At 33.8% G+C, this 24,989-nt stretch overlaps 1 protein-coding gene across 3 annotated transcripts in view; it reads right to left on the bottom strand.

Moving 5' to 3' along the window:
• LOC138123086 (uncharacterized) overlaps nucleotides 1–24,553 on the bottom strand; it is an 85,794-nt gene extending 61,241 nt beyond the window's left edge. The window contains exons 1-3 of one of the 3 annotated variants that reach the window (XM_069037606.1): nucleotides 24,245–24,553; nucleotides 21,095–21,247; nucleotides 18,094–18,205 (exon numbers count right to left, since the gene is read on the bottom strand). The gene's annotated coding sequence lies outside the window, so the exon portion shown is untranslated. The remainder of the gene's footprint in view (nucleotides 1–18,093; nucleotides 18,206–21,094; nucleotides 21,248–24,244) is intronic. The other 2 variants (XM_069037605.1, XM_069037608.1) reach the window with 2 other exon arrangements.
• Nucleotides 24,554–24,989: the final 436 nt, after the last annotated feature.

Below are 24,989 nucleotides of genomic sequence, written 5' to 3'. Positions count from 1 at the left end.
TGTAACGTTTGCGTTCCCGCTTGCCTTACCTCTCCTATTTCTAAATCTATATTCTCTTGCTTAATCCTAATCTCCGTTGCCATTCATGTTTGCTTTCTTTAGAATTTAAACCGCTATTCCAACATTTCGCCATAGTTTCCAGTCGTGCATCACCGTTAAAATGATAAACCTTCTTCCCCCACACTAGTAATGTAACCCCTTTCAGAGCTACTTAATTGGTGAAAATTATTGCGTACACGAACTCCGCACAATTTAGAATATCTTAACATAATATGTATGCTGCACAGCGTGCGGTTTAAATAATAAATTGGCACACAAGAGGTAGGGCACACGTTGCGGGAAAAATTTAATTATTAATTAACCTAATTTGAAAATAACAAGAGCGAATGATTTGGAGCAACATTTTAATCCTTAATGCATCGGACGTGGGTTCAAATTAAATGATTCAGTTTAGTTATGATATCCTTTCAAACTAGCTTTCTTTTCCTTTTTTTAATTCTTTTAAGGAAGCACCCAAGGACCCATCTCGTCTCCTTTCATTTTTGTTGGTTGCCACGATCCTGGAAAACACAATATGTGCATCACAATGAAATTTAAAATTTTGTAGACCACGTAAAATTGCAAACTGATCCTGAAACTAGTGAACCATGTTCACTATGTGGGTATATGGGGTGAAAATTGAATTTTAAACAACTTTTTCTGATAACTTCTTCCGGTATCCCCAACGCAAAGTTGGCTGTATTTCCGAGATCACAGTTGGCTGCGTTTGCAACTTACGGTTGAATTAGAAACCTCAAAAGGTGCACTTCATGAAGTTCTACGACTGTGCAAAAAATCAAATCTCTGCTCCCATAGAAAACGAAAATACAAGAATATCTAGAGTACAACACACTGTATATAAGTGTCCAACAAAATCATTTCAATCCTCGTCTTCATCTCAGCCCATTTGTGTGCTTCCGGCCGTCATCTGTTTCCGTCTAGATACGAGAAATGATTTCTTTCTGGACTTCGAGTCTAGTGTTGTATCTACCCTCCTATCCTAACTTCTCTCCCTGAAGCCACTTTTCTTTAGCTTTGCAGTGGAAAATCTGGCGTAAGTTTTTTGGTATTTTTTGATACACTCCACTCAGTCATCTATTATTAATGTGCCCCATGGGGCAACATCTTTCAAGTCTTTCAAGCCGGATCTGAACGGGCAATTTATACAGGGTGTCCTCGCGAAAAGTTCGAAAGCGTTTACTTCTTGTGTCTTAAATGTTTGAAATTTTAGGACTTCTTTTTTAGTTTATCTGGGTAAAAAAAGATTTTAAAGGAGGACCTTGAAATTTAAAAAAGTGAATAATTTTATTGATTAGTAAAATTAAATTGACATGGTTGGAGCAATTAAAACAAATGAATAAAGGGCACAATGGTCTAAATAGGACAGAAAGTTGTTTAATTTTGCTATCAATAATAACAAATAATTTAAAAAAAGTTAATATGTAAGTTGATTTTAAAATCACCGTCTGTTTTCTCAAACTTATTTTAAACATTTTGAATTTTTCTGGTGTTAAATTTGCCCACCTTGACGTTTCTAATCGATAAAACGTTCAATTTTTACACTTTTAAAAGTCAAATATCTCAAAAGCTTTCCTTCGCAATTTATCGTTTTTGTGCAGAGAGGTAGGTACTAACAATAATGACTGCGGATGTTTAGGGGCAGAATAGTGACGTGGCAACTATGCTAAGTTGCGCCCCATATAGGATGACTCATATCCAAAAATTTCAAATCCTATCCGAACTTTTCGCGTGGACACCCGGTATAAAACATTCAGCGTAGCGAGTTCAATTTTTAGATTTCTTTTGATATAAAAAATACCTATTTTTAACAAATTATTTAAAATTGTATTTATCTTTCTTGTATAGTAGGTACTGTCGCAAGAAAAAAAAAACTGGTCGTCAAAATCATGCTTTGACGCAATGGAAAATGCTCCATTGTAAAAAGGTCTAAAATATCATAACCTATCATCATGTTGTATGACATTAATTGTCATTTTTTATCATTTTTTGACATTTTGTTGACGTGGGCATAATCAGACAGGGAAAATGTTTTAATTCATGACAATCTAACTAAATTTTGACGACCAGAATTTTTTGCTCGCGACAGTACCTACTAGTTGTAACTGCAAATTTAAAATATTTCTGCTACTACGAGTACATTTTTTCACAGCTGTAACTGCAGTTTCAGAAAAATATTGTCAAATCAAGAAACTATTCTTGTGGAATCTATTAATATACAGGCTGTTTGAAAATTGCTAGTACAAAAAAAACCTGGTAATTGGTGATGGTGAGTTGAAGTCATCGGCAAAAGAAAATTCTAATAAAAATCCTCTAGTTTTCGAGATAAAAATTACTAAAAATTGGGTTAAAATTGTTAGTGTACCACTGAGTTAAGGTATTTTAAAAAGACACTTCACGTTGTTAAGCAATAACGAAATAAAAAATTTGATGTTCTTAAACTGTCAATCTGTGGTTGCCAAGATCTTGCAAAAAAATATAAATTTTTCATATTGTTGTATAGTCCTTCATTATCACTACGATCATCACGCTTGGTTACCAAGGTTTAAAAAATATTGCCCCGCCTGAGGCGTAAAATATGCAGGAATAGGGTTACTTTATCCCTTTTGTTTTAAAAAATTAAAAATTGGTTTCTTGGATTTCTTAGGGCTTCCAGATGCCACAGTTTTTTTTTGTACTAGCAATTTTCAAACACCCTGTATTTATACCTTTTCCTTTGTGTATGTTTGTTCTGAGAGTATATTTTCTATAGTGTAGTCTAGTTTCTATAATAAATTTAAGTAACATTGTTCCCATTTTCCTTTACAAAAGTTAATTATAATTATGTTTTATCTGGTTTTCAGGGAAACATTTCACTGCAGCCATTCACTATTATAAATAACGTAAATAAATTCTTGCAAGTTTGTTCACGGCGTCAAAGATGTAAAATCTATAGACTTAAATTAATGCTTCTCTACAGTTCTTATTGCTTGAAAAAGTTTTCCATCAAACCGTCGAGCACCTAACTAATCTTCATTAAATAGTTTTCCAACTTAATTTAGGTTCACTCCACCCCTTTTAAAATCTCTGAAATATTTTCCCAAGTGTTACGTCTGAAATAACTAAATTGTTTTACGGAGCTTCCGAATACTTGAAATAAAGCAGCTTCAAAAATGAAAATCAAAAACTGTACTGTTGGTGTAGTAGTTACAGTCAATATTGGGTCGATATTATCGCAATAACATGATGTGAAGTTTATGTTGTTATTTACTTTAGTGAAAACTGTAAAGTTTTCATTCTGCGACGCTTAAATCAGTTATTTTGAGAAATTGACGCGGCGTTCTTGTTTTCGCTTTGGCAAAGTTCTTGCGAAATTCATGTAAAATATTAAAACTTCAGATAATAAGTTTAACGTTTATAATGAAGATCTTGGTATAATGGAATTATTCTGTGATACACAGACGTCAATGGAGAGCACTTTAGCTTTTCAGTTTATTTAATTTGTGCATGAAGCGTATAAATGAACAAGAGAAAATTTCGCGTTTTAGCAAAACTATTATAATTCAGTTAGTGAACATTCGGATTACATCATTCGAGCGTAATTATTCCACGTCAATCGCATAGAAATTTACGGAGAGGGAAGATAATCGAAATAACACCACATTTTATTGAATACACCGTTAGAAGCTGCAGCAATCACCGCCTATTTGCCTGTCATAACCTACAACGATCGCAATTTCAGCTTTGTGGAACTGTCGTTAATAAATCTAAAATCTGATCGATGAACCCTTCGATAGAAATTTACTTGAAAACGACTCGATTCTGGGAACATTTAAATAAATCCACATTTTAGATAAATACCGATGCATCAAACCGAATGTTGCGTCATGCGCTTTTCCGAAATTTCCACATCAATTAATTTGCGGTTTACACACAAAGAGCGAAATTTCCCGTTTATCGGTAGGTGTATTTTCACAAGCCTTGTCGTTTCTCACATCCTTTACACCACTCCTCTTTATTTTCGCCATTGTTCATCATTACGCTATTTACTTTGGCTGGCCTCTTGAACCTCTTCCGTTCATTTATTTCGTGGTCTCCCACGTTTCTCTCTCCTGTCCACTCCCATATTCTCCCAGGACATCATTTTTCTCCCATCCGCATTAAATATCCACACCAATGAAACCTTTATTTTTAATGGAACCTAATTGCACTTTCTACTCTTCTCATCCTATTTTAAACTTGCTCGTACATTATTTGTTCTGCTCTAGAAACTTTATGTTGCGTCGTAGCCAATCCATTTATGGTAATTCTCTTTATATTTTGCAAACAATGGTAGCTGCTCTAATCTTGCTATTTCCAAATATACACTTCATTTAAATGATTAAACACTGCTGTCATGATAGAATCTACAAAACCAAAATATTTAAGCATGTCAGCAAATTGTATTTTTAGATTACTCAATTTGATATTTCAGTTACAGAAATACTCGCATTGTGAATGTGCTAATTTTGGTAGGTTTGAAATGAAAAAAAAAAAAAACATCCGAAACGCGACCTTGTGATAATAAATTTTCAAAATGTCAGCCATATGGTGCGTCAAATTGGGTCTATTTATGGGACCATATCAAAGTCCTTCAAATCCATTAAATTTGTATCGATAAGATTAAAATTAAATTGAAATGGATGGAATAATCCCATAATAGAAACATATCTAACATTTGACACAAAATTGTGATATTTTGATGCCACTGCAGATAATAACAAATCAATCAAATTTTAGTGTCTTTCTGGAGTATAGGTTTTGACAATAGATCATTACTGATTATTTTTCAACGACTCAATTTAATAATTTTTCATACGGTAAGAACTTTATCATATTCAATTTTTTAAACTTTCGTCGAAGAATTCTATGTATTTTTAAAACGGTTTATCGAAATTCCTTCTGATTTTTATAGGGTTAGGGTTAAGTTAAGTTGTGTTACTGTAATTTTCTTTTAATGTCATATCTTCATTTCTTTTTCATTTGCTTTTGAAATATTTTACTTACCACTAGATAACATTTTACATTTTTGAAAAGAGCATTATTTTGCATCAAAACTAAAAAAAAATTAGAGGCCTAAAAAAAGCTTTACCTTTAATTAAAACTTGTCGTTAATCTATCAAAGTTATTCTGTCTACTTTAAGCAATTAATTATTGTAAAATTGTCACGTTTAAGTGAAGCCGGATGTGGGGATAAAAGGCAAAGCCATGCTGAAGTTGTAGATATATTTTCTGCCATTTATATTAATCTTCTTTTTATTGCCGCAAATTACACAGTTGGCTTTTTTGCCGCAGCATTTTTATTTCCAGCTTGAATATAGCTTTTGAACTACGTAAATATGATCCTTAGGGTCTTATTAATTGCTTTTCTGTTGGCCACAAATTAAATGACTTGTTGGGGTTTTCATGGACCAAACAGTATTCAATAAATGCTGGCTGTTGTTCAATTTATATCAGCCTTGACCACCCCGAGATGAATTTCTCGATATTTTCTTGTTTTCTTCTGGGAGCATTAAACGAATTGAGTACACTCCACTCAGATTCGATATCGATGTAATATCTTTACAATTTTGTAACATTACCGGCTGAATTGAAAAATAAATAACGAAACACCTATTTCTTTGTTATCGACTTAGTTGTCGGTTAAATCCCTCGACCGTTGTGACCGTTTAAAAAATCTTTGTATATTTTATCAGTTTTCAGTTGGTTCTTGTTTTATAAAGCCGGAAACTTTTCTACATTAGTACAAAAAAAAATCAGTTTAAAGTACAAGTTGCAAACTTTCTTCCTTTGCTGCAGTAGAAAATTTGTTTAAAACCAGAAAATCATTTATCTTAAGAAACAAGAAAAATATTTTATATTTTATAAAAAATGTAAATGTGCCCCGAATGCTTGCAGCGTTTCCACGTTGAATGGCATATAAAATATAAAATATTTTACATGTATTAATTTTTCCGATAAATGTTTTTTTTTTTTAATTGACTAATAAATAATCATAATCATAATAGGGAAAATATGTACAATCTATCGGGTTGGCAGCTCTGTATGTCAAAAAGCTGGTTATTTCATAAAAATCTGCAAAAGTACAAAATAAAATATTTGGTCAGCCGAAAAGTCTAATACAAATGTCGGACGGTAAGTATTTTAGAGCGCTCCAACTAATCGGGCACGAGGCGAAGCCGAGCTGTAAAATATCTCTACCGTACTCTAATGTACTATTCTCTGTTTCCATCTACCCAAAACATTGTTTTCATTCTTCCTCTTCAAAAACCGTCGTTTTGAGTTTATTCATTTTAAACGAACCGACTGATGTCGGTCTCATCAACACTACTGATGAGCCACAAATAAAAAAAAATCAATTCCACACCTTAATTTGTATTTTTTTCCAGTTTTTCTAACACGAACTCCCGAATGGCACAGCTTGAACACAATCCAATTTGCATATCGCGATGTACATGCAAATGCAGTTTTTGTCGAAATTCCACTCGCGTTTAAAAATCAGAATCCTTGTGTGCATAACCGCTTTGCGGATAATCTCGTATCCGGCGTTCTTCCTCTACATTGTTCACCTTTTTGGGCCATTAAGTGCCAAAAGTGGTGACGCGGTCCATGCACCAGCTCCAAGAATATTAAATTAAGGGAATAAATGCTGTTACGAGCTCATATAGGCGCTAAAGCGTACGATTCAATTACCGTATTATGACATTGTCACATGTGGCGCTGAAATTGCTCTGACATGCTTCACAGAGAATCTACTTGTTTTGATTAACGAAATGCACCCATACAGCCCGGGGATGCTCGCATTTTAAACTTACAACCCCTTACCTTGGCGATATTGGAGCGTGAATCATGGAAGAGACGTTCCCGCAAGGAAATAGTTTAGCCGAACGATGTAATTAGGTAGAACACGACAAATCTAACATCTAATTTGAAGTCATAATAATTCACCACCGAAACAAAAGCTCGGAATAATTTCTTTATATTTGCGCCTGAAGTGTTTAAAACTGGGGCGGTTCAACTATCAAATTGACGGAACGGGAAAATCGAGCTCGGGGTGGGATTATTTTTCTCGTGTTGCCTGCCTAGAATTTAATCTGTAAGCGAATTCTTTGCAAACAGAAAATATTCTTCCTCTTTGAATGGCATACGTTTTATGAGATCTTCAGCTATATGAAAACAAACTTCTTATCTTTCGAACATTAAAATAAGGTAAATGAGAGTTTTACGTTCTCAAGGTGGTTTCAACTTTCAATCCTGTTTTATGAATTTTTAAGATATTAAAACAAGAGTTGCAGATTTTGCTGATCCGCCAAAGAGATGCTTTCCCTAGAATTAAAAATCATGAGCAAAACAATGGAAGTGTTCCGGAGAATAATTAAGGCTAATGTACGAAAAATAATATTATTTTTATTCAGGATGCTGTAACGAAGTATTATTTTATAATTAACCTTACGTCACAGAAATGACGTGTTTTAGGTGTCCTCGACGTAATTGGCGTTCATTCTTTATCTGTTATATAGATATACAGTTAATAAATAAATAAACAACGTCGTCCATTAGGTGAAATGGGCCGTTAATAAAAATAGATTCAAGGACATTTCTATTATTCCGTATTGATTTCCTTTTTTATGAGAAATCAACTTCACTATAATTTACGTAAATAATAAAATGTGAAATCGGGAAAAAGTTTCAGCACCTTGAAAAAGCGCAAAACAAACCTTGAAGTCATTGCATTTACAACTCATCATTTATTTTGTCATAATATTTGAATAATTAATCTGTTAAAAGCCCCATTCAAGCTGAAAATATCTGCCATAAGCATTAAAATATTAATTGATAATAATTAACCTCTTATTCATACAGCAAGGACAAAATTTTATATAATTTTCCTGGAATCGAGGAACTTGGATTTTATCTGACTGTGTGGAATGATTTAGTGTATGTAAGTTCAACGTCCCGGAAACTTAAAAACATGAAGTTTTAAGCTTTTAAATAATAAGAAAACATATTTCACACAGACGTGCTGTACCGGTGCGTTAAACTACCCCCGATGCCAAGGATTCATCGCCTTTTAACACGCAATTTTAACTTACTTTGTAACATCCACCACCAAGTCATGTTATTTTATGCGAAAAAAATTCTTTCTGTGGTAAGGGGTATTGTACTTTGTTTTTACAATTTTTTGCCGTCTTCAAAGAAGAGGAGCGCTTAATGTCTGCACGTACCTAAAATTTAGTCACTGGTTAATTTGAACTGAAAAGAGCTTAACAGTGAACATGTTTTAATATCAAATTATAACAATTTTTTATAGATACATTTAGAAACGTAGAGGTTTTTTTATTGTCATTATGTGTAATCGATAGAATAAGTTGTGTCAGAATGTGTTGAAATGTCTATTCTGTTCTGTCACACATTTCGTATGGTAATTTCGAGTGACAATATTTTTTGAAAATTAGTCAATCTGTTTTGGACTATTTATTAGAAAGCTACAAATTTAAAATCAAAAGCGATGTTTAACTTACTTTTGAAATAAACAGAAGAAAAGAAAAAGCTGAAAAGTGGAAAAAACGTAAGAAGGAAAAATAGAAAAATAAAATACAGGATTAGTCACGAGTGACTTACGATGAAAATTTCGTTATATGCAACCGAAACTACAATTTCCAATAGCTTCTAGCTTCCTAAATTTATAAAAAGTATGTAAGTAATACTTATTAAATCAACGATTGCTGGCCCCTATTCCCTGTCATGTCAATTTTCACATTTATATTAACTTTTGCTCATAACCTCAATAAAGAGAAAGTGTCATGATTAATCTTATTCGCCAAGCTACTTGGATTGCTAACTTATTTCGAATTAAACAAAATATCAAGTTCTAGGAGTTTCTTGTATTTTGGGTTGCCTATAACGAAAATTTCATCGGAAGTCTCTCGTGAATAACCCTGTATATAGAAGAAATTCACAAATTATATTACGTGTGATCTACAAAATTCATTAATTTATTGATTTCATATTTGTCTCTTAATTATCAAGGCATGAGAACAAAATTCTGTACAATCAATACTAAAGCAAGTTACACACGAAAACAGAACATCAAGTGATCAATTTCAGCTCTAGTTATCCATGAAAATTTCAGCCGCCTCTTTGATTAATCCTAACAAACAAATGAATGCATTGCATTTATGAACTGTCAATAATAATTGCTTTAATGAGCGGCTCATTAGTGCACGAACACAAATCCCTTTCCCTCCACGTTCTTGTCATTTGAAGGTGTTGTATTTGTTCGCTTGGCCTTATCAAAAATGGCGTATTTAAAACACAATCGAAGAACTTGGAGAACAAATTGTTTTAAAAGTCGCAGAGTTAAACAACTCACCACAAATTCTATAAAATGTGTTTAGTGCATTGGAGCGAAAGCTCTGAATTTGTTTTCCAGAAGGGGATCATCACATTCATTTGTTATAAACTTTAGAGATTTAGTTAATAATAATTCGTAGTTTTGTTGATTTCGCATAGACAGGATAGGAACCGGATGCTACGGACCGTCTAAAAATCATCGCTATTTGCTGCTCTTGGGTGTGATGTTTTCAGGTTTCATGTAGAGGTCTGGTGCACAATTCAGTTCTTGTTTAATCACAGACGTACTCTCAATTTGCAACGCCTGCTCTCCTGTGAAGTTTATTTGATCACGCGGTATTTATTATTCATTTTTTTCCTGTAAGATATCGCTATCTGCGGCAAACAGACAAGGCGACAACAGCAGCCTAGAACGCTTTTCACCAACAAAAGCAAAGACGGTTATAAACGAGTATGATTTGTGACTATGTGACTATACAAGGTTCAACTGATTGCCTATTGTGAATCTTGAAAGAAACATGATAGACAAAAATTTCAACTTGGATGAAATTTAGTAGCGGTCGGTAAAGAAGTACTTATTTCTGAAAGAATTATTCGTCTAGCTTTATGCAGATTAGTGAATGCATTGAAAGATCAATGTCCTGCCTGCGTCATTGAAAACTGTACTGCGGATTTTAAGAAGGGAGAAACGGAGGCGAACACCTTGTTGGAAGACCCATTTCTGTGACCACTTTAGATAATATCAATGCCGTGCATGACGTGATTTTGGAGGATCGACGAATTGGACTAAAGCGTATTGCGAACATTTCGTATGAACGTCTCTTTCATGTCGTTCATGACGATTTGGGTATGATGAATGATAAGATTATCTACAAAGTAGTTCCACACAAATGTTCCAACGCTGACTACCAAACACTAAAGACAACATCCAAATGGCTTTGATGTTGCCGTTTTGACAAATATTCTAACTTTTTCATTGTTTCCAATTATGGACAAAAGCTAAATATGAATGCAAAGAACGCATAATGGAATGGATACACTCTGGGTCGACCCACCCAAACAGTTTCGTGTTCAGAAATATAAAATAGTTTTTAGGACAAACACGGAATAATTCAGACAAATTATTCAGAAACTGGTATACCGTTCACAATTTTATATTACCAATTAAACTTCCTGAAAAAATTGTGGAAAAATGACGCAGTAAAGTTTTCAAAGCTTTGCAAATCTTGCAGATCTACGCACTTACTGTCAAGTCCCTGGTTGCCTAGCAAAATATTAGGTAATAAAGTGCCGGGAGACTTTTAATGATTGAAATTATTTTTGTAAGGTTGGCAATACATTTACGATTTCATGTTGCTACACTTGACTGTTAAATTCAAATGTGACAGTTCAAAAATCCAAATAAATCAAATTGTCATTATCACGATTTATTAATTTACAAAAATCTTAACCTAGAAAGGGAATCAACAGAAACTCTTTGACAAATGACTAGTCGTACCAATAATTGAGGAGTGCCAACCCACTAAATTTATCTCGATCATTTTAAGTCACCCGGTATATTTTTTAATTCATTGAGTTTCCTTCATACTCGCCGGATTTGGCACCTTAGAATTAACATCTATTTCCACAACTCAAAAAAGGAAGAAGGTTTCCTGAAATGAAAGGCTAAAAACTGATGTGGGCTGTCTTGTTGTCTAAGACGGACATTTTTGAGGAAATCCAGATGATGCAGTTTTAGCAAAACAAAAATTGTACAAATTATCAAATCCATTTCATAGTTTAATTTGTTCAAGTTTAATTATACAGGGTGATTCATATAGTTTCATAAATATTTTAACCAGTGGCAGATTCCGGTCTCAAAAGGCTCTTGACAATAAAATTTTGAGTTATACATTAAAAATTGGCAAAAATTACCATATCGGTTTTTTTACTATTAGTAAATGCCATTCTTCGCTAAATTATTCCACTTTACGACCAATTTATAACAAAGGTCATGAAAGTCATAATAGAAGCAAACAATTGTTGCTATAGAGAAAATATTGGTATTATAAAGTTCGCTTTAGTTTCATTTTGAGAACAATGCCTGACAGTTTGTTTCAACGTAAAATATTTTCATTTATCTGCAGTTTTTAAAAGGTGGTAGTACACTCTTCAACATGATTTATCTTCAAGAATTTTAACCTTAGAACCCAGACATTTTTGTAAGAGTATCTAGGGGTTGGAATCTACCACCGGTTAAAGTTTGTATGATACTATATGAATCACCCTGTATATAAAATTAAATGTTGTAATAAGTTATGAGAATATTATTGAAAAATACTATAGGTAAATATTTTGTATGAGGTACTTGTCGCGTCGAAGAGGCGATTGTGAACGCGCCATTCGTCAGTGTGCAGAGTAAAAACACAAACAACGCAAAAAGTGAGGTTAGATTTAAACAGCTGATCCGTGATCTGTAATCCGTGGTGCGTTCACAATCAACTCTTCAACAGCTACGTTGAGGATAAATTTAAATGAACACCCGATATACCTACACTGCACAGAGTTTTTTCTTAATTATTTAATAAAACCAAATATTTCTTTTATCAATGCAACTTATTACGATCTGCTTTGAATTGTGTTAAATTGAGCTGAATTTGGTTTGACGAGATCCTAACATCGCTGCACATTTTCCAAAAAATATTATTTTAAAAATGAATCAGTCTTATACACTAATCGATACGTAGGACTCTCTGTCAATTACATTAAAGAACTAAACAAATGGTCAGACCTTTTGGGCTATTTACGTGTTACAGAAGACATTTTAGCAGCTTTTAGAATTTTTATCTGTCTGTCAATCTGTTTGTTTCCAGTTTACTGAAACACTAATGGATTGATTTTCTTAAAACCAATTTTGTTAGAAGATTTCTGATTGTATTCTACACTTTATTTAATCACGATATGACGCAAGGAAGCTGCACAATAATAATAAATCTCTGCCGAGTAAATTGCGATGTAGTGAGCTCGCCTCGCGCTTGCCTCTGTTTATTCTAATTTACTAAATTCTTAAGCACGTTAACTTGGCGTATTTTTAACGGCGCTTAAATTAGTTTAAACATACTCCAGCTATTTATTTTTCTTGCACAATAAAAAAAAAAATAATTAATTTAATTTTCTACAAGTTTATTTGAAGTTCGGGACCAGCTCAAATAGAAATTTACATGAGCCGTTAGAGAAACTTTCAAACAGAAATTTAACTTGTTCGTCACGCTTCATATACACTAACAAAGTCGTGGGTAGAAGCTAGTTTCTATCAAAATATATACAAAACATGAGCAACAAACTCTGAATAATGCAGTTAAAAACTGCTTTTATCCTACACAAAAATCAATGTCACAGTACAGTGTGTATAATTAATTTAATGATTAATCCCATTTAGGAAATCTGATAATAAATCCAAACATTTAACTAAACGGAACAAAATTCCTCATGTTCGATATCAGCCTTTAGCAACAGTAAACTGGAATACAGTCCAGTACCCATTATTAAGTTTAAACACAATACAATTTAAATAGATCGTTTTGACCGCAAAACACCGTTCATGTATTGTTACAGTCGATCTTTGATGTTAGAACAATACGTTGTCTTTGTTACAACGCTTTTCAGAAAGATATCTACTGTTTTACTAAACCAATCCAGTTCTGTTAAGCCAGACAGGATTGTACATACAATACGTCGAGAAGCCCGAAGCTGAACTCTTAAAAATGCTCTCCTCTTTGCCGTCAATTTAAAAGACAACTTCTATTGTACATAACATCGTGCACCTCTCCGCTGTATTTCTTTTTGTCAGAATCCGTTCCTCGGAGAGACCTATCAATTAAAGTTACGCTACCGAGGGACTTCTTAGTCGATATATTGCGAAATTAGAGATGGTATCTCTTGATAAATCAACGTTCAGGGACGAAAATTGACTTTGTTGGGCTGCATGGCACAACGAGAGAAATAAAACAGTTCCGAGTTCCAGCAGTTAAAGAAAAAAATTTCAAATAACTTAGTAAGGCAAACACCAAGCAAGACTTATTGTAAAATAAAAATACATTCTTTTTCTCGACGCGGTCGTGGCCGGAAGGCTCCAAGAGAACGCGCAGAAAATTCCAGCACACTTTTCTCCAGATTAAATCAAGTAAAAGACCAACTGGAATTGAGTTTTCCATTTTTACAAAATATATATTTAATAGGCGAGATCGAATCGGGAGCAATTAAGCCGTTTTGAAATTAGTTTGGGTGGCGGAAATCCCAACATTAAATTCAATTTTGTAATTGTTTTTGGACGAGCATCTAGTTTTGACCTGAATCTAACAGCGATCGATTCGGCGGTAAAAATGCCACCCAAATTCGTTACACCGAAACGTAATTAATCACAGATAAAATTAAACTAGACACCGAAACGTACAGCAAAATATGCAACTAGCAGCGGTTAACTGAAATTGATATCCAGCAGAGTGTTAACAATTGGCTAAACGTCCGATTTAAATGCGAGAAGAAATGATGGATTGTTCTCGATGCACGCTTTTCGGTACGATAAATCCATGCAAATTTTTCTCTTTATGCTTTCATATTTCTCCGGTCCTCAAAGTATGTTTAAAAATCGTGTTCTTTGTAGTTCTGCCAAAATGATCTCAATCATTCGCGTACGTCGGTCAACATGTTCGTAAAGCTTCAGTGATATCGTACGCAGTTTACCATTCAGTGGCATTCTGAAAAAGTGGCAAAATAAACAATCTTTAAAATGTTTCCACAACGCGAAAAAATCGCAAATCTGATATTTATTATGTTTTATTCTTGTCCTGAGGTTGCGGCGCAGTTGGTGAATGAGAAATGGACAAGCCTTCTCAAGTTGGTACAAATCGGGTGGCCAAGCGGACGAAAAATTACAGCGTTAAGACTCCTTTCGCGTCTGCTCTAATTTTCTTTGCGGCGAGGCTTCAAACTTTTATTACGAAGTTCTCCCCCAATATTTAATTACATTTTTCACAATTATTAATTCTTTGTGGCCGCTGACTGGGTAAAACGCGTTAAAGCTCTGACAGATAAAAAATATTTTGATCAAAGCATTTTATTTCAAACGGTTTTGTGGACTGGTAGGAAGTAAAAGTTTTCTGTCATGACATGAAACACAATTTACTGGTAGCGGCAGACAGGCTTACACATGAAGGAATTTTTCAGCAACCCTGGAAAAGGAATTCCCTTTTGAGCCAACTGGAAACGACAACACAGACGAACCCTTTTCCAATTGTTATCATTTTTTTAAATATTTATTTTGTTCCGTTTGCCCCGAATTCTACAAAGTCATGATTTTAATTACAAACTCGGTGTCGGCTTACTACTGAAAAATGGCACCTACGCTCGGGTCCTTCCGAAAGCTCGACTGCACACCGTATCCTTATGCTCGGATATCTGACGGGCAAGTATTAACTTTCAAACGATCTAATTTGACGAAGTTGTGCATCGTCAACAGAGAAATGCACCTAACCGAAATTGAATCTGAGGTGCGTCTCATAAATGTTGCAGACTGGAAACTTCATTGAACATTTGATGCCAATAACAAATTTACCCACCATATCGAGCCAAACTTAAACTTTACTAGTTATAGCTAACTTTGATGAATTATTCAATGGAAGGGAAACACTACATGGGTGTTCATTATTCGCGAGGATCCGCTCAGTTGTGCAATAAAAATCCTCATTAATGCACGGCTAAGCCAGATTTTCTGGAATTTACAAGACAGTCGCGTGGGTTTAATTCTTGAAAGTGGAAATTTTGCTTGGAATTAGCTTACTCTTGTATAGAGTCACATAATAAAATAAATTCGGTTGGTTCGAACAAAATCCAGTAAAACAGTATACAGGGTGACTTTGAAAATTGTGCAGGTATTTTAACCAGTGGTAGAACTCCACAATAGGTAGCGATTGAGCCAATAATAATGTTGATATTTTTCGAGAAAAAGGGGCTAAAAGTTTTTCAAAAAAAGTTTGGGAGCCACTGAATTTGATGAAAAAATGGATAAAAAAATCATAGTGGACTTTTTTGATGTCATTTAATTCAAATTTAAGTCACTTTAACTAAAACCTTTACCTGGAGAAAAGCCCGTGGACATTCAGAGCTTGCACGGCAAATCTACTGTGAAACCTTTGTAAACGTTGTGCAGGATCTTCGTGATTTCGGGTGTTTCGAATGCATTAGCGCCATCTTGGCCGTCAACGAGAAGATCGCATTAATTGCAGAAGAAATTCTTCACGAAATTAAAAATCATCCTCGAACAAGTACTAAATGACAAATAATTTGTAGTAAAAATACAGGTGTCGCAGAACTGCCTCCCGATAGAAAAAATGGAGTATTTGGGTAAATGTGGTAATATGAACTTAAAAAAAAAAAGTCCTATCTCAAGCGATAATCGAGAGAAAGACATCCTAAACTTTCGAAGTTCTCTAATCTCAAAATTCCAAGTAAACTTTTCGCTAATTGTTGCGATATCAATAATTAATTATTTTTGCTATCAAGCAACCTGTCCAAGTTTTTATAAATACTTGAGGATGAGCTTCTGGGATTAGTGAAATTGGAAACTTTATAACTCGGTTATGTGAACTACAGGAACATTTATTTTAGTCATCTTGTTGTTCTGCTGTCAGCTCTGGGACACGCTATACTTATAATCAATGATAAATATTTTGGCCTCAAATATCTCGTAAATATTAACAAACATACATAAAAAAATATGCTATTGCAATATTTAATTAGATTATTTGAGATAATTCTTGTCCCGGAAATAATCGTTGATAAAATAAAATTATTTTTCTGAATCAATATTTTGACATTTTGTTGCGACAGATGTTATTCAAATTGTTTGAGTTTGGCAGAAAAACATCAAGATAATAAGTTTCTTTGCTATTTGTAAAAAAATTGTAAACACATCAAAGATTCAAAGAACATTCTTGTTTTTTTATTAATTTAATTTTATTTAATCCTATTCAGAAAAAGAGGTAGATTCACGTTTCATTATTCACTGTTATTTTCCTGGGACTTACAATGAAATAATTATGACACTTTGAATATCAAAATCTCAAAAATTACACGTATTATTACAGAAAAAAATTAAATCTTTAGTTGACAATTTTATTTTTCTAGGAGGATTAGAATCGTGGTTTAACAATTTGCAATATATTGCTTCATTTAGTTCCTTTGACTTCATATCCTGTTTGATATCTAAAAATGAATGTCAGTTTTTTATTGTACGTACTTTATCCTTAGATATTCAAACTTTGTTATACATTCACGTTATATATGTTATTGATTCTTTATTAGGTATTATTAAACATGTAGAGGTATTTAGAAATGCAAACTTACAATTAAAGAAATTGAAAATCTCCAATTCATCTCTCCGTTAATTTTTAGAAAAATATTTTGCTAATGAAGAACTTAAAAGATACTCGTTTTTATTCACCAGATCTTAGTTGCAATCGTTTCATTTTTCTAAACTGGTTCATAGGCTTTAAACTTAACAAAACATCTTGTAGAGACACACCAAGAGCCGGACACTCCAGAACTGTTGTAACATATTCTATGCGGTTCTCCATGGTAGATGAGTTGCGGTGTTTGTGGCAGAGAATAAGGACTTTCTACACTTAAGAGAAATTTAACCATCATTAAGTAGGATATGAATAAATCTCTCGAAAGATTTGTTACGGTGAATCAAATTTGGATTCATAAATTTGATCCACAGTTAAAGCATTATGAATCGCAAACGTTTACCATTTCCTACAAACTTTTATACAACAAGGAATTATTATTATTACATTTTCCTACTTAATTCCAAGCTATGAGATACTGTCTAGGAAAACGGAACAAGATGTACTTTTCCATCAAGACTAATGCAACTAGATACTCGTATCTCCACAGCGTATTAATTTTAAAACAGAAAAACTTCATCCGAAACGTTTCCTCATTAATTTCTTGCTGAGAAAAACATAGCGTGTATATCTGATGCTCATTTAAATTTCTCCTCAAAGTTGGCCTTGAAGAGTCGTATGTGAAGGCACCACAGATTATGGATCAGGGATCAGCTGTTTAAATATAACCTCACTTTTTGTGTTTTTACTATGCGGACTGACGGGTGGTCCATTCACAATCGACTCATCAACGCCAACTAAGTATGAGGAGAAATTTAAATGAACACCCGTCATCCGATAGAGTAGTCGTACACATTTTGTGATTTCTAGTTGTTACAGTTGTCAAACCAACACTGAAAATCTTGATCCATTCGGTCCTACTGGCTCAAATTTTTTTGTTGAAAATTATTTCCTTCTTACACTTTTTAAGTAGAAATTCACGCGGTTTCAAACTTGTGACCAAAATTATTTTTAATTATGTTTGTATTATTTCTTGATGAGAGACGCTCGTGACCAAAAACATAATCACACATTTGTTTAAAATCAATATCGGCTAGTGTCACCAATCGTACAAATATATTTGATAAATTATTTTAATTTATTTATCCAGATGAAAGAATTGGCTAAAATGTTAAAATGTCTGAGGGAGCGTGTGTAAAATTCTGCCTCTGCACAAGAGCTTTTCCGCGAATGAAATATTTAATAAAGTATTTAAAGCAAAGAATGAATTAGGACTTACATTAGTAGGTTGGTGCAATGGGGACGTCTGGCTACCGGGGGGAGTTGATCTCTGTCGCAGTCGGGCGAGGGCGGTTCTCAGCCCCTCCGTTATAGAGCTCTCTCCATCACCGCTGCGAAACCAAAATATATATAAGTGAAACGATTTTCGCTAACCCTAAATCGAATTCGGGAAAAATCCAACTATAACAAACTCGAATCTTTCAGGATTTGTCCGGTAATTGATATACTTTCCTCTAATCCGCAACACTCAAAAAGGTCAGCTGAAGCTTTCATCTTTAAAATTGATAAATGCTACAGGGCTTTTCTCTATATATCATTTTGTATAGGGCTTTTACACTGAATTAATTACCGTGCCGTGCGGCCGTCCGTTTTGGGATGGTGTAGGTGTCGCAACATGGAAAGCTGGGCGTTGTGCAAGAAGTTTAACAAGATTAGAACAAGCTTTGTGAACAGATATTACAATGCATCATATTTTATCGATTGGTGGTCGGGAACACGGGTCAGTATGTGACAGGTCTGCAGGGACACGAGAAATTTAATAACCCTTGAGAACGGAATTATTGTCTATAGATGAGTTTAGATTAAAGGATGATAGGACATCAAAATGAAAATAATTAAAGAGGGAATTGCCACTGGCAGGTTTGAATCGTTCCACAACTGTTTCAGCCCAGGAGCATTCCTTCATTTAAATACCAGTTCATGTTGTATCGAAACTGGTCGATTAAATTTATACAGATTCATAAATTGTTTTATTTTCATCGGGATTATTCCCGGCAATTATTACAAAGTCGTACAAAGAACCGGAAATTTATCTCGATTTTTCCGTTACAGCGGCACCTACAAAATCGCTGCCAAAATTTATTTGAGATACTAATAACCACCTCAAATTGGTGACGCTTTGATCTTGCAATTAGCTTCTTTGACCCGAATTACTTACCGTGAAAAGTTTTTCAAACGCTTCATAATTAGTTTCAGCGTTTCAATTTATGCCAATACGGTTGTCAATTGAGATGTTACAAACAGTGTTACGAACAGGTTAAATTTGAACAAAGGTATTGAATCAGTTTATGTAGAGCTAATGTCGACGTAATATTCTACAATCATGTAATACTTATCTTCGATACATCCAACACTTTTTAGCTCTTCATTTCTAATTCAACAACGCTGATATACATATTTTAATGACGGAGTCTTTCCTGAAAAAATTGCATTCTACAAACTCTCTACCGTCTTGATAGGTATTATTAGACGTAACGCAGTATATTGCAACCTACGGGTTATATTGCAGAAATGCATTGTAGGTAATTGAATCCTGATTCGTTTGAGTTTTGGAAGTATGAGGTATTATGAAGCAAACTTCAAATCTACCCTTTCGCTGAGGTATCGTCTACCTCTTCAACATCCATTATATTTAGTACAAGAGAACAGATAATAAAATTCCATTAACTATTGTATTGTGTTAGTATTGTTCCGATGAACATAATGGACGTCGATGCACAAATGGAAAGCAAACTTTACTTTGGCTTTTCAACATCATAAGACGTTTCTTTTATTGTTTTGTTTTTTTTTTAAGATTTTGATAGGGCGACTGCATTTTCATAATCAAGAGGGCCGAACCTTTATTTTTCAGCATGTTAATGGTAAGTATTTAGAAGTAATATGTAAATATAATAAATAAAGAGGCTGTTTATTCCAACATGATGATCACTTCAAACATACCGCTTCGAGGAAGTTATATTTCAAGAAAGATGCTTAAATAAATTTTGATTTAAATAAAATAATGGAAGGAAATGGAATAAATTAGAGTTTTCTATTTTTAGATCTTAATATATCGTCCAAAAGTAATAATCAATAAATTTTTAGAATGAAATCATACTTAATTCTAGATCTGGCGCTCACACATTAAAAAATCATGAAACAATGCAAATGTTGTATCGGGCGTTCAAATGACATCTTGCGCTGGGGAGGCGTTGGAAACCGTCAGTTGTTTTGCTTTTTTAGATTGTAAATTGACAGTTACAATTAGAGCATGTTGACAGATAATCTAAAATTTATAAACAAAATATCTTTCTGTTTTTTTTTCTTTCTTTGCAATGTTTTACATTAAAAATAGAATGACTAACGACTCCTATTCTCGAAGCAAATATCTAAGGGCACTCTTTGCTGAAAACAAACCTTCAATCATGTGCGAATTAAACAACAAACAAATGTTATTCAAACGGCGGGAAATTCAAACTTTACACTGTTCCAAACGGTTTACTTTTTTCAACGCCTACTCAGTCCAGCTTTTCATTTGAACGCATGATATTATGAAATCAATTGTCACATAAAATGAAACAAACAAAAGAAAAATGGTGACTGGGATAACTTTAAATAAGATTTTATCATTAAAAATTGTAATTCATTAATAATAATTAATAGATAATCAAATAAAATAAATGGTAGCAATGTGTATTGCATTAAAGACTGCCAGAAAACATGAATGCTAGAAGGAAGGTGTTTGTCGACGTTTCGTGTAAACGTGTGCAGTCGTGCTGCAAATTACAACGAAGTGTCTATGAAAAATCTAACTAAATTAATATCAAAAAATAAGTCGTAAAGACTAGTTTAACGTTAACATTGTTAACATTATTAACATTGAGTATATCAAATTTTTAGCAACTAAAATTCATTGTATTAAGGTCTTCAAATCACGTAATCTTAGACACCACAATTAAATACATCAGTTGGAAAAGACGTGCGTGCGGTTTCATCTCCAAGACCTACTTGATTACACATTTTCTAGATCACACGATATTTCAGAAGCGTTCTAATTACTTTGGTAAAATCTACTCTGGTTGGAAGACGTAAAACTGACAGAGAATATGTGTAATAGGTACATCTCATTTCCTACATCACTGATTTATTACAATTCGACATTTTTCAAAGGCTGCAAAATGTGTTTTCTAACATTCTGATGGTTAAACTAGTTAAAAGATAAATGAAGACTTTCAACTGACCTTTAACAACTTTTAAATCGTTCTCTCTGTGTCTCAGTTAAATGTACATTCGGACTCTACGGAATTGCGTAGGATTGCGAAATAAGTCTCGACGGGTGACTTTTAAATATCCGCCTTTCCTCAGGGTATTGTTTCATCTTTTCATCACCATGACTTAAAAAACAGATAATACATTTTAATTAATTATGTGGTTATAACAATAATAATTATTATTAAAGCGTAATCAAAAACATACATACACCGTAAGCAAGGATATCCAAAAGTTTTGATTTATTATTTTTTTTTAGTAACCTTTTACATACGAGTAGTTTAAGGGTCAAACGTTCTTTTTTCAAGTTTTCTAGTTTTTGTGGTTGTGAATTATGTTGCAGCCCCCGACATACTGTGAACTTTTACCTATGACAATGAGAAACATATTTGTATGTTATAATACTGTGCGACCGAAAGAAATAAATCGAGTAAACCATGACTACCATGGTTCAGTTGGCAGCGCTAGTTTAAATGCCGCTGGATTTGACAACTGTCGTTCTTGTCTTACAACAGCAATATTTAAGTTGGCGCTGTCAACTGCACCATGATAATCATGACTTACTAGATTTTATCACAAAATATTTTTCAACCTAAAAAAGGGTTCGTTTATTCCATTATGGTTCTCGCATTAGCAATATTGTTTAAGATCTTCATTTTTTTTGTCCAAGCGTTCATATTTAGAGATCAGAAATCAGAAATCAACGCAAAAATTCGAAAGACCTTCAATTATTGTCGATCAACTTGCTTTAGTGAAAAGATACAGAATAGCGACGTGTTGCACCTCAAAAAATCTTGTAATCTCGAAAGTATCACATTCCTGTTTCTCGTAACATTTTCATTAGTGAACGATTACTGCTTTCAGTCGCTGAATTCTACAGCGCGAGTCTAAAGAGAGATATAAAATTCCTTAAATTGATATCGTTGATTTTATGCGTATTTCTCATTTTGAAAATTTAATTTGCTGTAATATCTTTTACACTCAAATTTACCAATGCTCTTTCTGACATGCACTCTGAATATTACTACTGAATATTCAACTTTCCTTCAGTATTATCCAACCCTTCAACGTGTATTATATTTAGCAAATATAGCAGATGGCAAGCGATAATAGAATTTTATTAACCATTGTGTTATCCTGGTATTGTCCTGGTGTATATACAGTGCGTTCGTAAAATTCGGAATAAATTCGATAAAACTGTAAGTATTAATTTCAGAGAAAAATCCTCGAAGAGGTCAACTAAATTAAATTAAATTAAATTTTTGAAGTAAAATTTGTCATTTTCTCAAAAAAAAAATGTTATGTAAGCTACCAATTTTTTCCATTCATTTTTTGGTAGCATGAAGGTTTATCAGAAAGAGAAGAAAAAGGTGGGGGTTGTCATTTAAAAAATATATATATATATCTTCGAGGATTTTTCTCAGAAATTAATATTTACAGTTTTATCAAATTTATTCCGAATTTTACGAACGCACTGTATAATGGACTTAGATGCACAAATAGAAAGCGTGCATTTTGTTTCACAACACCACTACAATCCTCAAGAAGTTTTGGTCTATCTATTGCAATTCCATAGAACACAACGGCGAAAAGATTTATTTTCCACAACACTGCTAAAATTGGTTTTAGAAATAGAATGATGCAAAGAAATGTTCATTTTTGTTATTTTCCAAATTATCTCAAATGAAGAATTTTGTGAACTCAATGCATTAAATCATTAAATATGCTTGAAATAACTTCATACTTATCAAAAAAATATTCTTTTTAACATAATTAAACACGTATACCTACTCATTCATTAGCTTAAAATTTTCTTTCTGCTTCAGTTAACTCTTTCGTATTTAACTAAATAATTATTGTAGAGACTCACTTAAGCACACACCAGAATAACTTAAATCCCAGTCTTGTTTAAATGTTTAATTGTATCTACTAAATCCGCTACAGAGCAAGATTGTAACGAGAGCATTAGTACCATTTTTAATTAGATAGTTGACAAACAAATAATGAATTGATTAATAATTCCTTTTATAATGTTTCATGTACTTCCTGTACAACACAAATTAAAATCTAAATCAATTAACCTCATTAAACTTTTCAGAAACACCGGTGATGGATTTTTCATTTAATTTGGGTCTGTATTCCGAAACCGACGAAACAACTGCAAAAAATTTCGTTCGACGAGCTGAAATTTAATTTCCCGAAAGCGCTGAAAAAAATGTCGACTTGGCCATTACAAAACGTCATATTATCTCACATTCCGGTCATAAAACCGATGATTATAATGAAACTGAATACCCAGAGCAAGTTAGGAGTACTAATCATTATAAAATCATTTAAAACTGGTTAACGCCTTTTAAAACTTTGAAAGATTCTTAAAAGTTTGGAAAGTTCAGAAAGAGTTGGCTGACGGCGGTTATGTTATAATAATTTCTAAAAAAATGTTCTAATCATAAAAGTTAAATTGGACTCAAGATATCGACTTCGGAAAGATTGTTATCGAGATCAGCGTCACGAGGTTCGATAACTAAATCCGCACCTGACCCTCTAAGGCAACAATCAAATTTCCTGATTTCCAGGCTCTCATTTGAATTTTAAGTGCAGCAAGTAAGAGTCACTCGAGTAAAATTTCCCTTGCAAATATTTTATTTAGATTGACGCGCTTTGTCTCGTTTGGGAACAATTCCGTCGCTATTTTGGAAATTAAACGCTTTAGTTTGAACAAAAGCCAACAATCAATTTTTAAATATGTAACGTCGGCGTGTGAGAACCACGTTGGCTGAATGATTAAATTGAAATGAGAATAGCTTTCGGCCTTCTGAGGGCAAATCATGAGGGAAATCAAATTTCCAAACATACGCGAAGATGCAATTAACAGATACCGCAGATGTAAAGCGCGTGCAAAAAAGCGGACCAATCTACTTGAACACCTTACAACTCCTTCCGGAGCGCTCCGGAACGGAAAAGAGCAAGCCGGGAGAGCTTTAATAATTATTAGACTTCCGAGCTCTGCCTTCGGACAACTTTACAAGCGTCAGACAAAAACACAAACAACTGATAAAAAATATACGTTCTATCTCGATTGGACCAATAAAGAGATAAAAGTTTATGAAGCGCTTTATTACCCAGTTTGAACAACGATGAACTTTCTCTCGACATTTCTTGAACACTTCTTTATTTCAAACACTGTGTAGAACTTCGTTTTAAACAATTGTTAGAGCTTTGACAAAAGTCCGACAGTCATGCCGCATGGTGGAGGGCGCGTACGAAAAAAATTTGCTCGCCAACCAACGAAACAAAACAAAAAAAGCGTCTTTGTGCGAGTCTCACATCGAGTTGTTTGGCCAAATTTCCAACAACTTTTCGAATACTTCTTCGGGGTCACACCACCGCGCCTGACTTCTTAGGCTGTCCCGCATACACTGAACTCGAACTGGATGCATCGTGGCACTTATACAAGGATAACGTGCGCATGCCTGCAGGAATAAGGAAGCGTGTTTTACAGGATTATCGTTGGTTATCAAATAACAACAAATTCTCCCCTGGCCCGTCCTCGTTTCAAAGTATGAGTCGAGGTGGTCGTTTAATTAGAAAGTTGTGACGGTGAGACGGTTAATTGGTATTCAGGAAGCGGACCCGTTACCAATTTCGATATAAATTGAATAAAAACAACCACGAAATTGAATTGGTAAAACTTAACAATACCCCAACTTGCGAGATGGCTGGCTTTTTGAAAATCATTCGGGATTGTTTATTAGGCGTCCTGTTGACATATGGCGAAGAGAAAAACAAAGAGCGTTCGAATAAAACGATTAGATTTTCTTTATCCGATTCCACACGCTCTTAGCATTTTCACTGGTGTTAACTAAG

Source organism: Tenebrio molitor, chromosome 2, assembly GCF_963966145.1.
Source record: "Tenebrio molitor chromosome 2, icTenMoli1.1, whole genome shotgun sequence".
NCBI lineage: Eukaryota > Metazoa > Arthropoda > Insecta > Coleoptera > Tenebrionidae > Tenebrio > Tenebrio molitor.
The sequence above is the reverse complement of the archived record's forward strand: the minus strand, read 5'-3'. Positions and strand labels throughout refer to the sequence as shown.